Here is a 9,814-nt window from a genome sequence, read left to right on the forward strand (position 1 = left end):
ACATCATATTTTCCCTTGATACCTTTCATAAAAATACATCATTATTCAATACGGGCTAATATGTGCTAATATCATTCTATAAATAAAAGGTGATAGTGGAAGAAAGGGGTAAAGTTGAAGAACATTTTCTATAAATGCCTGATTCACAGAAAATTAACTTCATTAACTTTACCCTCTATTTTCTGATATCTCATATTTGTCAATATCTGTGTAAGCTTACTGCTTACACATGGAAATAATAAATTCGTTGTCATTATTATAAACAGCCGCTTCTGAGAACATAATAAAAAAAAGCTGTATCTTTTAGAATCTTCTTGTGAGACGGTTATAATTAAATGCCAGTAGGAATTTTAAAAAAAATTAATGAAAAAGTTGTTATCGAACAAAGGGTTATATTTAGCTTAGAATCGCACGTTGAAAGGTAAGATTTCGTTAATCCCTGTTCGCACAATTTTCGACTTCTGAGGGCTGCCGTTCGTAGGGGAACGACAGCTGGTTTACAGAAAAAACAATTTTAACAAATATCATTTTAGTTTTTTGTCCATGTTTATTTACAGGGATCTCAATTTATTCAGTTTTGTTTACAATAAATTATATAACAAAGAAAGCTTGTGCTGTAACCACATATACTACTACTATAATTATTATAGACACATTTATGTGTGTTTAATGAAGGACAAAATTAAAGTAATGAAAAACATTTGCATGAGTAAAGAGTGAGATTCTTAAAAATATTTTCATCATCACAGAAGAAATTGATTTTATCAGAGTAGTTATTTTCAAGTCTCAACATTTTAGATGTTGGAGATGGAGAATGATACCCATAGTTAGTTAAGTGATATGGTGTAATAAATAGCTTTATTTGTCTGATGGACCTTCGTGGAACGTTGAAAGTTATAGGGGAGAGAATTTCCGGACAATCAATGAAACCAGATATAATTTTGAATAGATAAACTAATGATTTAATGTAACTTCGATTCTGAAATCAGCATGAAATATTTCTAAAATCGAACTGAATGTATAAACCCATCCTATCTAATTTCGTAATAGTTAGTTTCCTGGCTTTGCCCTGATCATTTTCAGTAAAAATATTTGACTGCAACTGAGACAATCATATTCAGTTGCGTTAATGAAGTAATCTTAGAGAATAAAGTTGATACTGAAATTAGTTTCAATGAATATATTATGAGGAGTACTTCGTCAACGCCGCTGACTGTCGTAGTTGCACTTGAAACGTTTGGAGTTTACCAAAGAAGACAACAGCAAAACCCAAAAACCAACCAAAACATTGAAGTCAGTCATGAAATCATACTACATGAGCTGTTGAAAATTATTGATGAAGGATGCTGAAATTTTCCCAGATTCAAAGATTGATTTTCATTTTTTTATAACTGGTTTTATTTTTCAGTTTGCAGTTGGATTATCCAGTGGAAAAAACTCTGTTTGAAACATGAACAACTGAAATACTTGAATTCCTATATTTAGTTCTGTGATCAGTTTTTTCAAAGAATATTTGATAAAGCTTCTGCCAAATATCTGATAAGGATTGTGTGATTATTTATATAGTTTTATTAATTTAATGAAATAACATTTATTGATCTAAAGGGTAAAACATGTTTTAGACAAGTGAATTGATGGATATATATAGCCGTTACTATGTGGTAGAAGATCATTATGAAAAATTTAGATTTTAGACAAGTTGTATTGTGAAATTGACGTGATAGTCATTTTTAAATAAAAATAGGTATTTTGATATTTTTTATTTCTCAGCGAAACCGCTCCTGAACTTCCACTAAACGTTTTTCCTAGTCCATCCTGTAGTATTCTACCCGATTCACACTCTGTCACAAAACATCCATTGGCAAATTCTAGCAGTATTCAACTAGAGAATATTCCTAATCCCATTTTGGTTTCAAATACTTGATGACATCCAGATTGAACCAAGATCATTTGGAGGTGATAATGTTCACATATCCAAACAATTCCAATCAACTTTGCTGATATCATTTTCAGCATTTTTGGGATGATGAGAGCTGCAGGTGGATGCAATACTCATCCCAAGTCAATTCAAGTTGGACAAATATTCCGCCTAATGTCCCTCTATTCTCTGATAAAACCGCCCAGGGAAAGTAATGTTAGTGGAGGAGAAATGATGAAATCCCTTCTTCATATTGGAGATCTGAAAGAAAAACAGCAAAAATTTATATTCTATATTGAAATAGAAAAAACTATCTCCGAAATTGAAGAGGACTTCTCAGGTATTGATGAAGCTTTTGCTTATTTCTGTGAATATGTTGCAAAAAAAATTAAAGGCAACACCAAATGTGGAGAATGTGTGGATTCGATATTGGAGAAGGGAAATGAAATATTCAATTCCCTCATAAGAAACAAGAGCAGAGGATTTTTAACATTACCATCACAAAAAATTAATAGCTTTCTTCACGATGTTGAAGCCACAATAATATCAGGTGTTTTTGAGAGGGAACTTAAAAGAAATTGCTTTCCAGTAATTTTAATCAAATTGTCAAATTTTTCTCCCAAAAATATTGTAGGTTGTGAACACCACAAGGAAGAATTGTTAAGAGAGGCACTGAGGGCATATTTGATCTCTAGATTGAATATCTGCTGTGCTAAAGAGCATAATGAAAGAGCCCTCGAAAATAAAAATTTAAAAAATACAATTTTCTGTGAGTCAAATTTCGAAAAATCTGAAAATATCTGTTGAGATGTGAAACTCTCATCAGATGTATGTTTTTTTAAAATTTAATTGAATATTTTCAAAAAACTACCATCATAATTGATAATCACATTGTTTGAAAAAAAGAACTCTTTTACACACTCAATGTAAAAGGTTGTAGTGAGCAATTAAAGTATATCAGAAGACATTTTGTATTTGTATTCTAAAAGACGCTAATCTACTTTCATGCAGTCTGCAGAAATTCAACCTAGTGTTCTCTGAACATTACGGTATTTTACTTTTCGTGGGAACCTGAATATAAAAGAAATCCCATCACAAGGAAACTGGAAGTTAATTTACCACTGGTAAGGATATTAAATACAATTTCACCTCAGACTGATAAAAAACTAACTTAACTTTTGAACGGTTTGACGTAGAAACATGAAAAAAACGTTTGGGGGCTATTACTGATACTATTTTTTGAAAAATTTGAAATTTTAATTGGCATGGGGGTCAAGTGTCAAATTGATCTATCAGTGATGACCTGCACATGCAATCATTGCAAAAAATATGACTCAATGAAATCAAATTAAAATAATAATAATGGAAGATATTTGAATTAAACTTTGTTCAATTTATGCTGGAACTGTAAATTTCAATAATTATAAATACAGAAATCTTATAAACTTTAATATACTTTTACAGACAATAAATAGTTCACATTCTTTCTGAACCAAAGAAGTTATTCAATACATCTGATGATCAACGGAAGGTAATTGACCATTTTACATCTATTGTAAATTAATAAATTTTGCCTTGTAATTTCTCTCAAGTTATTTGCAGAACCCAAAGGCTTGCCTGACGAGTTCAAGGTGGGACTGTAGTGCTATTTCTCTTGAGTGATTTTCTGTACTTAACGAGATGTGTATGTATAAGAAAATCAATGTCCTGATTCATGAGTGGAACTGCTAGGTGTGATACACATACATCCATAGTCACTATGAATAGATGTATTTTGGTTGAATATCTATTAGAAAACAGCTGTGTTTCTACTCATTACATTGTTCTTCGTATATAAACCGCTTATTCCAAATTTTATGCATCAATGAGGAAACTTTTTAATTATTAATTAAAAAAAAAACGGTTAAAAGTTGGTGCTTATCAAAATGATCTCTTAACAGGTAATCGAAAAGTTCGACAAAGAATTCACTGGGAATATTTCTTTGTAATCTAGTGAATTATTCAGTTTTTCCATTCCAATACCACACTAAAAACATGTATTCAAGTATATAATCTTTATACTTACCACCTGTTTTGCGGAATTCGTTCCGATAAACAACCAATGTCAACTACATAATATCTGCCAACATTTCTTGAGTTGAAATATCAAGAAATTACACGAAATTTCTTCAAAACTTTGCTTGGGTTGAAACTTCAACTAATAATTCACCAGAACTTGGACACTTATCTTTCAATTTAATACTGACAATTCGTCAATAACACTTAAAACACAAAAAATTCATTAACTCACTTTTTAAGTTGTCCTAAAAGCCCAGTAGGTATGAAAAATGAATGTGGAATTAAATATAAATACAAATACACCCTGTGTGGTCTTATGATTACAGTTTACTGTAATGACTGCTTGCGCCATCTGAAACGGCGTAAACGGCGTTGATCTCTGCTAATCAAGTTAGCCATAAATCCCTCATTTTACCCCAAACTTTTGCAGGTATGAGTAGATTAAGATTCGGGTTTTTAGACATCTTAGAGTAGATGCACCAGGGTTTTTAGACATCTTAGTCACGGTCAAAGCACAGACACAGTTCAAGGATCAAAGAGTAAACAAGTCAGGATCAGGATTATGAATTACGAATCGAAGATCAGAAGCACAGTAGAAAACTAAAGACCTCTGTTGTACAATAAGTACATACAATTTTTGTACAAATTGTTGGTGTCTATGGTTAGAAATTTCAAGAATTTTCATCAGTTTATGAAAATACTTTAAAATTCGTCATATACTTGTGAATTCTACAATACAAATGACCAATACAGTGAACTGTGTTTTTTGTAAAATTATAGCAGGAGATATGCCTGGAGAAATTTTATATCAAGATAGTGATGTTGTTGTGATTGAAGATATCAAACCAGCTGCCAGACATCATTATTTAGCAATACCTAGAGAGCATATAGATAACGTTAACAAATTATCTACATTGGATCACAAAACTCTAGTTGGTAAATTAGTTGAATGTGGAAAAAAATCCGTAGGGGAGAATGGAGGAGATTTAAATGATATTCGTATAGGTTTCCACTGCCCTCCATTTAATTCGATTTCCCATTTACATCTCCATATAATTTCACCAGCCTCTCAGATGAGTTTCTTCAGCAGACTGGTTTTTAAGCCAAATACTTGGTGGTTTCAGGCAGTCGAAGAAGTTCTGGTGAAGTTATCTAAAGAATGATCAACATTCCACTCACTCCTGAATGCAATTAGCTATACAAAAATAATACCTAATATATTCCAAACTAAATGGAAATAAACTCGTGTGATTACATATGTCTATTGAGAATATCCTTTCTTATTGAAGTTTTTATATTCGAACAAACATGTTACAAGTTCGGACTTCCACTGTCTGAAAAAGGTGAAAGGTTTGAAATGTATGGAAAAACAAATAAAATAAAATTGAATGAAATGTTTATTCATTATTCATAAAATGTTAAAAATGACTGGATGGAAATAATCAGATGAGTTACTTGAAGTCAGGAAAAATTAAGCAAAAAGGAATAAGCAATGAGTAAAAAAATTAAAGAAAAGGGAAGAATACTAATTTGTTGACGAAACAAATTGTTGGGATCTGAAATGAAATTGAATTAATGAATGGGTGAACAAGTTAAATTTGTACAAACGAAAATGAAATAAAAATTTAAAAAATCAAACCGTTACTTCCTGGCATTTGTAGGTCACTTGGAGGCTTTCACTGCTTCCTTCCCTCCTCTCGTTTTCCAGTTCAGTGCAACGCCTCATTGTTCAACATGTTCGTACCTTCATTGAACTTTATCTTGAACCTGTGGATAATTTCAATTTTGAACCACTTAACATTATGTTGGTAAGTCCAAACTTGCTCACGATTTACCGGTTTCTCCTCACTTGGGTATTTTTCTTGTGCTAGTCAATGCAATGATGTTTCCGGAGTAGGTTTTAATGTTGTATTTTGACCCAATTCTTCTTACCTTATCCAACACTTTTCTGACATAAGGATAGGATAGCACTGGTTGTGACGGCTACTTTTTCTAGCAAGGTTATTGTTGTTTTCTAGCCAAAGTCTGTTGTTACAGTCAGAATTCCATAGAAGATATCATAGTATTAAGTAATTCCATTTTCAAATGGGCCTGTCGATGGAAAAACGTTCTTCCATATGTGAAGAATGTCACCCATTGTGCGTGGATCGAGTCCCAACCACACTGCTGTATTGAGTCAGGTCATTCCTGCACTGATGAGAGATAAAACCAGGAAACCGGTCCGTAGGTAATCTACGACGATTGATTTCACTGTGGTCCTGCTGCTGGATGAACGAGACTGCAATACTATCCTCTGTGAGGTATCTTGCATAAATGTCTATCGAGATATTAACCAGGAAAGTAGTTGTTTTCCGGCAGGCATTTACGAGCACCTACTATGAAGGTACGTTGGTAGCAATGAACTTTTCAAGATTCCCTATCGACTTGAAAATGTTTATACAAATTATAGAATACCCGTGTAAAGTCTAGATTTGCAAATGTTCATGAGGTAAAAAAATTTCTGGTTTTTATGTTTACCTAAACAAGTTACAAGTTCTCTTCGTTAGGTTCATTCATACCTTTGTTTATTCAAAATAATGTGTATGTTTAAGAAGTATTGTACTTATCCATATTATTATTATATGATTAAGTAATACTATCTTTTTTTTATGTTTTAATTGTAAAGTTTCTACGGTTATACACCAAAATATGTGTTTTTACATTTCATGTTATGTAAGTAAATTTTATATTGTAAAATTACATACTGGGAAATATTTACAATGCCAGATATCGGAGCTGGAATGTAATGTATTTATAGATATATATAGTGCTGACGAATTTGAAGAAGCTGACTCAAAATCGCCCCTGGCATTAAAAGTAATCCTATTCATGATAATAATTATCAGGTGGACCAGACCAGTTAACTGATGAAGCTACCGTGTAGCGAAATGCGCCTTGAATAAAATTTATTGTACAAGTGATATAATTATTATAACGGGTCGGTGTATTCATAATTTGAAAGTAATAATTACCAATTCTGTTGGATCTATCTCAGTTGATTTTATTTGGAGAAAAAGAGTTATGAACTAACCTAAGGACCGTCCTCCAATGTCTACGCTCGTCGTACAATACATCACCTTTTCTCCCAATAAAACTATTCTAGTGTTTTTAAAATCACAAATGTATGAATCATCATCTGTTTCGTCAGGAGGTGATTTCTTCAGCTGCTTTTCTGCAAGTTAGGCTCAGACGTCTTTGTTAGAAAGATGTGAATAACCATTTTTGCAAAATGAAAACAAGTTGAATTTTCATCGATTTTATTTCCACAAATAATTGTTAAAACATCACAATAATATATCACACTAAAGTAACGTATTTCACTATTCAAAACGATAATGATTAATATAAATATGAATTGAATTCATTCAGCTGATTGAATTCTTTAACACAAAGAATACATCAATTATTATAAATTAAATGCTTATAATACATATTTATCATGCACTCTGAAGAATAATTTCAAAGTTATTACTTTCTCCATTTTCTTCAACAAGAATCATATTATTAGAAAGTATCTTTTTTTTTTGTACAACTGTGGTTTGTTTCATAATCCTAAAATAAAATGATCTTCAATGTGTGAAAGCTATTTTACGGTTGTTTTGCCGTGGTCTTGCAGTTTTTATGTCTGCCGTTTCGTCTGCTACTGTGGTAGATATTATCAAAGTTGATGTGGTAACGGTCGCAGTGCTCGAGTTGTTGTTTCCGTCGTTCTGACCGCATAAACTACGATGCTGGTATTAGACTCTGGTTTTATATTATTTTTCGTAGGCGTGGCTTGGCTTCTCTTAATTGGATTACTGCGACTGTTACATCGCTTTTACTAATGTCTACCGCCGTAGCAGACGAAACGTTAGGCATAAAAATCAAATCAGTTTATTCATTCAAAGGACCCATTAGGGTATAGAACATGTCAGGATATAATGTCTTAGTACATGTATATAAATATAGTAAAGACTACGTACGTAACTACAAAACAACAAAAAGAATAGCAATATAAATTATTTGCTTGAAAAGTTACATTAAAAATTCATCAATGTTATAAAATAAATTTTCTTTCAGAAAGCGTTTTATGGAGTTTCGAAATTTGAAGTATGTCCGAATGCCTGGGAGGAATGTTTTTCATTTTATTAATGTAGCAGACAACTTCCATAATTATAAATCTACAGACCACGGCCAAAAAATCCGAAAAAAAAGCTTTCACACAGTTATCTCCGGCCATAAAAGTTTACAATCTTCAATAGTTTCAAATATATTACACTTATATAAATAAACTTATTATTTATCCATGTTTTTGCCAATGTATGGGAAATGGAATTATTGGTACATTGTGCAAATACTCTCCAGGTAGAGATTCAAAAAAGTTTTTGTAAATATTTACAAAAAAAACAATCTCTACTTACACCATATTTGGACAATATGTAAATTGTTTTTTCCGCATTTTGTTGAGATGACATTATAAACAATGAATAAAAAACCTACCATCTTCAAAGATTTCAGAAAGTATAGGGGTTATTACGACTATGGAGAAAGTATGTAAATAAAATTATTATTAATACTTGAATAATAATGATTGAGTAATGAATTATAGCTGGGACTATAGGAATAGGTAGGTATAGTGTAGGTACTTATACATTTATTAATTATAATATGAATATTTTTTGACAAAAAGTATAACGGTGTCGTTGCTTTTCGAGTTTGGAAGCCGTGGGTTTTTGGAATTTTTTCCTGACGTTTCGCTGGCACGAGTGGCTAGCTTCTTCAGAGGTTTAACCATCATGGCTTGCTGTCCGATGACTACCCTTTTAGGCTTCGTAAAGCGTATTAATGCCTTGTCAGGTAATCAGTTGTATTTGTACCTGAATTTTTACCTGTATTCGTACCTGCACTTGAACCTGGAACATTAACAATCTTGCTGCCTGTTGTACTGTTCGTTATTCTCGAATCCTTTAAAATGGGGTTCCATATTTGATTGAGGTTCACCGCTTCTTCTTTTCTTGTAAAATTATCCGTGTGTTTGTGGATCTCTATTGCCTCCCGTACCAGTCGGCTATGGTATCCCTGGTTGGGGGCAATTAGTTCTGTGTTCTCAAACAAAATTCTGTGGTCTCCTTCACTCAGTGCGTGTTCTGCAACAAAGCCTCAGGCAGCAAGATTGTTAATGTTCCAGGTTCAAGTGCAGGTACAAATTCAGGTACAAATACAACTGATTACCTGACAAGGCATAAATACGCTTTACGAAGCCTAAAAGGTAGTCATCGGACAGCAAGTCATGATGGTTAAACCTCTGAAGAAGATAGCCACTCGCGCCAGCGAAACGTCAGGAAGAAATTCCAAAAATCCACGGCTTTAAAACTCGAAAAGCAACGTCACTGAAAACCTCAGCCGTGAAAGTCTAAGTATAAGAAAGTCAAAAAGTATAACATCAATTATGATATAATTGAAATAAAAAAAAAATTAAATGAACAATCCTAGAGGACTGACTAGATGAATACAAGTATCACCCAAGTCATGATTCATACTTCATATTCCTCCTATCGAGAATGGTTGTAGGTCATAAAATTTATATATTTTAACTTTCAAATATTTATGAATATAGTTGTATTTGTAACTGTTCAATGTAGTTATTCAGCCAATTCACCACTCGCGATTAAAACTATCAACTTTATTTATATCAGACTGTTGTAATACAGTTGGTCTTCATAGGTAGATATAAGTTCAAGTAAAAATGTAGCTAAAGTTATTTTAGATTTATTTGTCAAACTCCATTCATTCATGAAACAATGTTATGCAAACTGGTTT

The 9,814-nt window shown here is 32.3% G+C and overlaps 1 long non-coding RNA gene across 1 annotated transcript; it reads right to left on the reverse strand.

Moving 5' to 3' along the window:
- Positions 1–355: 355 nt before the first annotated feature.
- On the reverse strand, positions 356–4,412 carry LOC141485760 (uncharacterized). The gene is made up of 2 exons (XR_012467429.1): positions 3,984–4,412; positions 356–2,179 (listed from the first exon to the last, which is right to left on the reverse strand). It is a non-coding gene; the product is annotated as an uncharacterized lncRNA (long non-coding RNA).
- Between the last annotated feature and the right edge of the window lie 5,402 nt (positions 4,413–9,814).

The sequence above is a fragment of the Leptinotarsa decemlineata genome, unplaced genomic scaffold, assembly GCF_025532065.1.
Source record: "Leptinotarsa decemlineata unplaced genomic scaffold, Ldec_3_MD MMD2_tig00026336_RagTag_RagTag, whole genome shotgun sequence".
Classification (NCBI taxonomy): domain Eukaryota; kingdom Metazoa; phylum Arthropoda; class Insecta; order Coleoptera; family Chrysomelidae; genus Leptinotarsa; species Leptinotarsa decemlineata.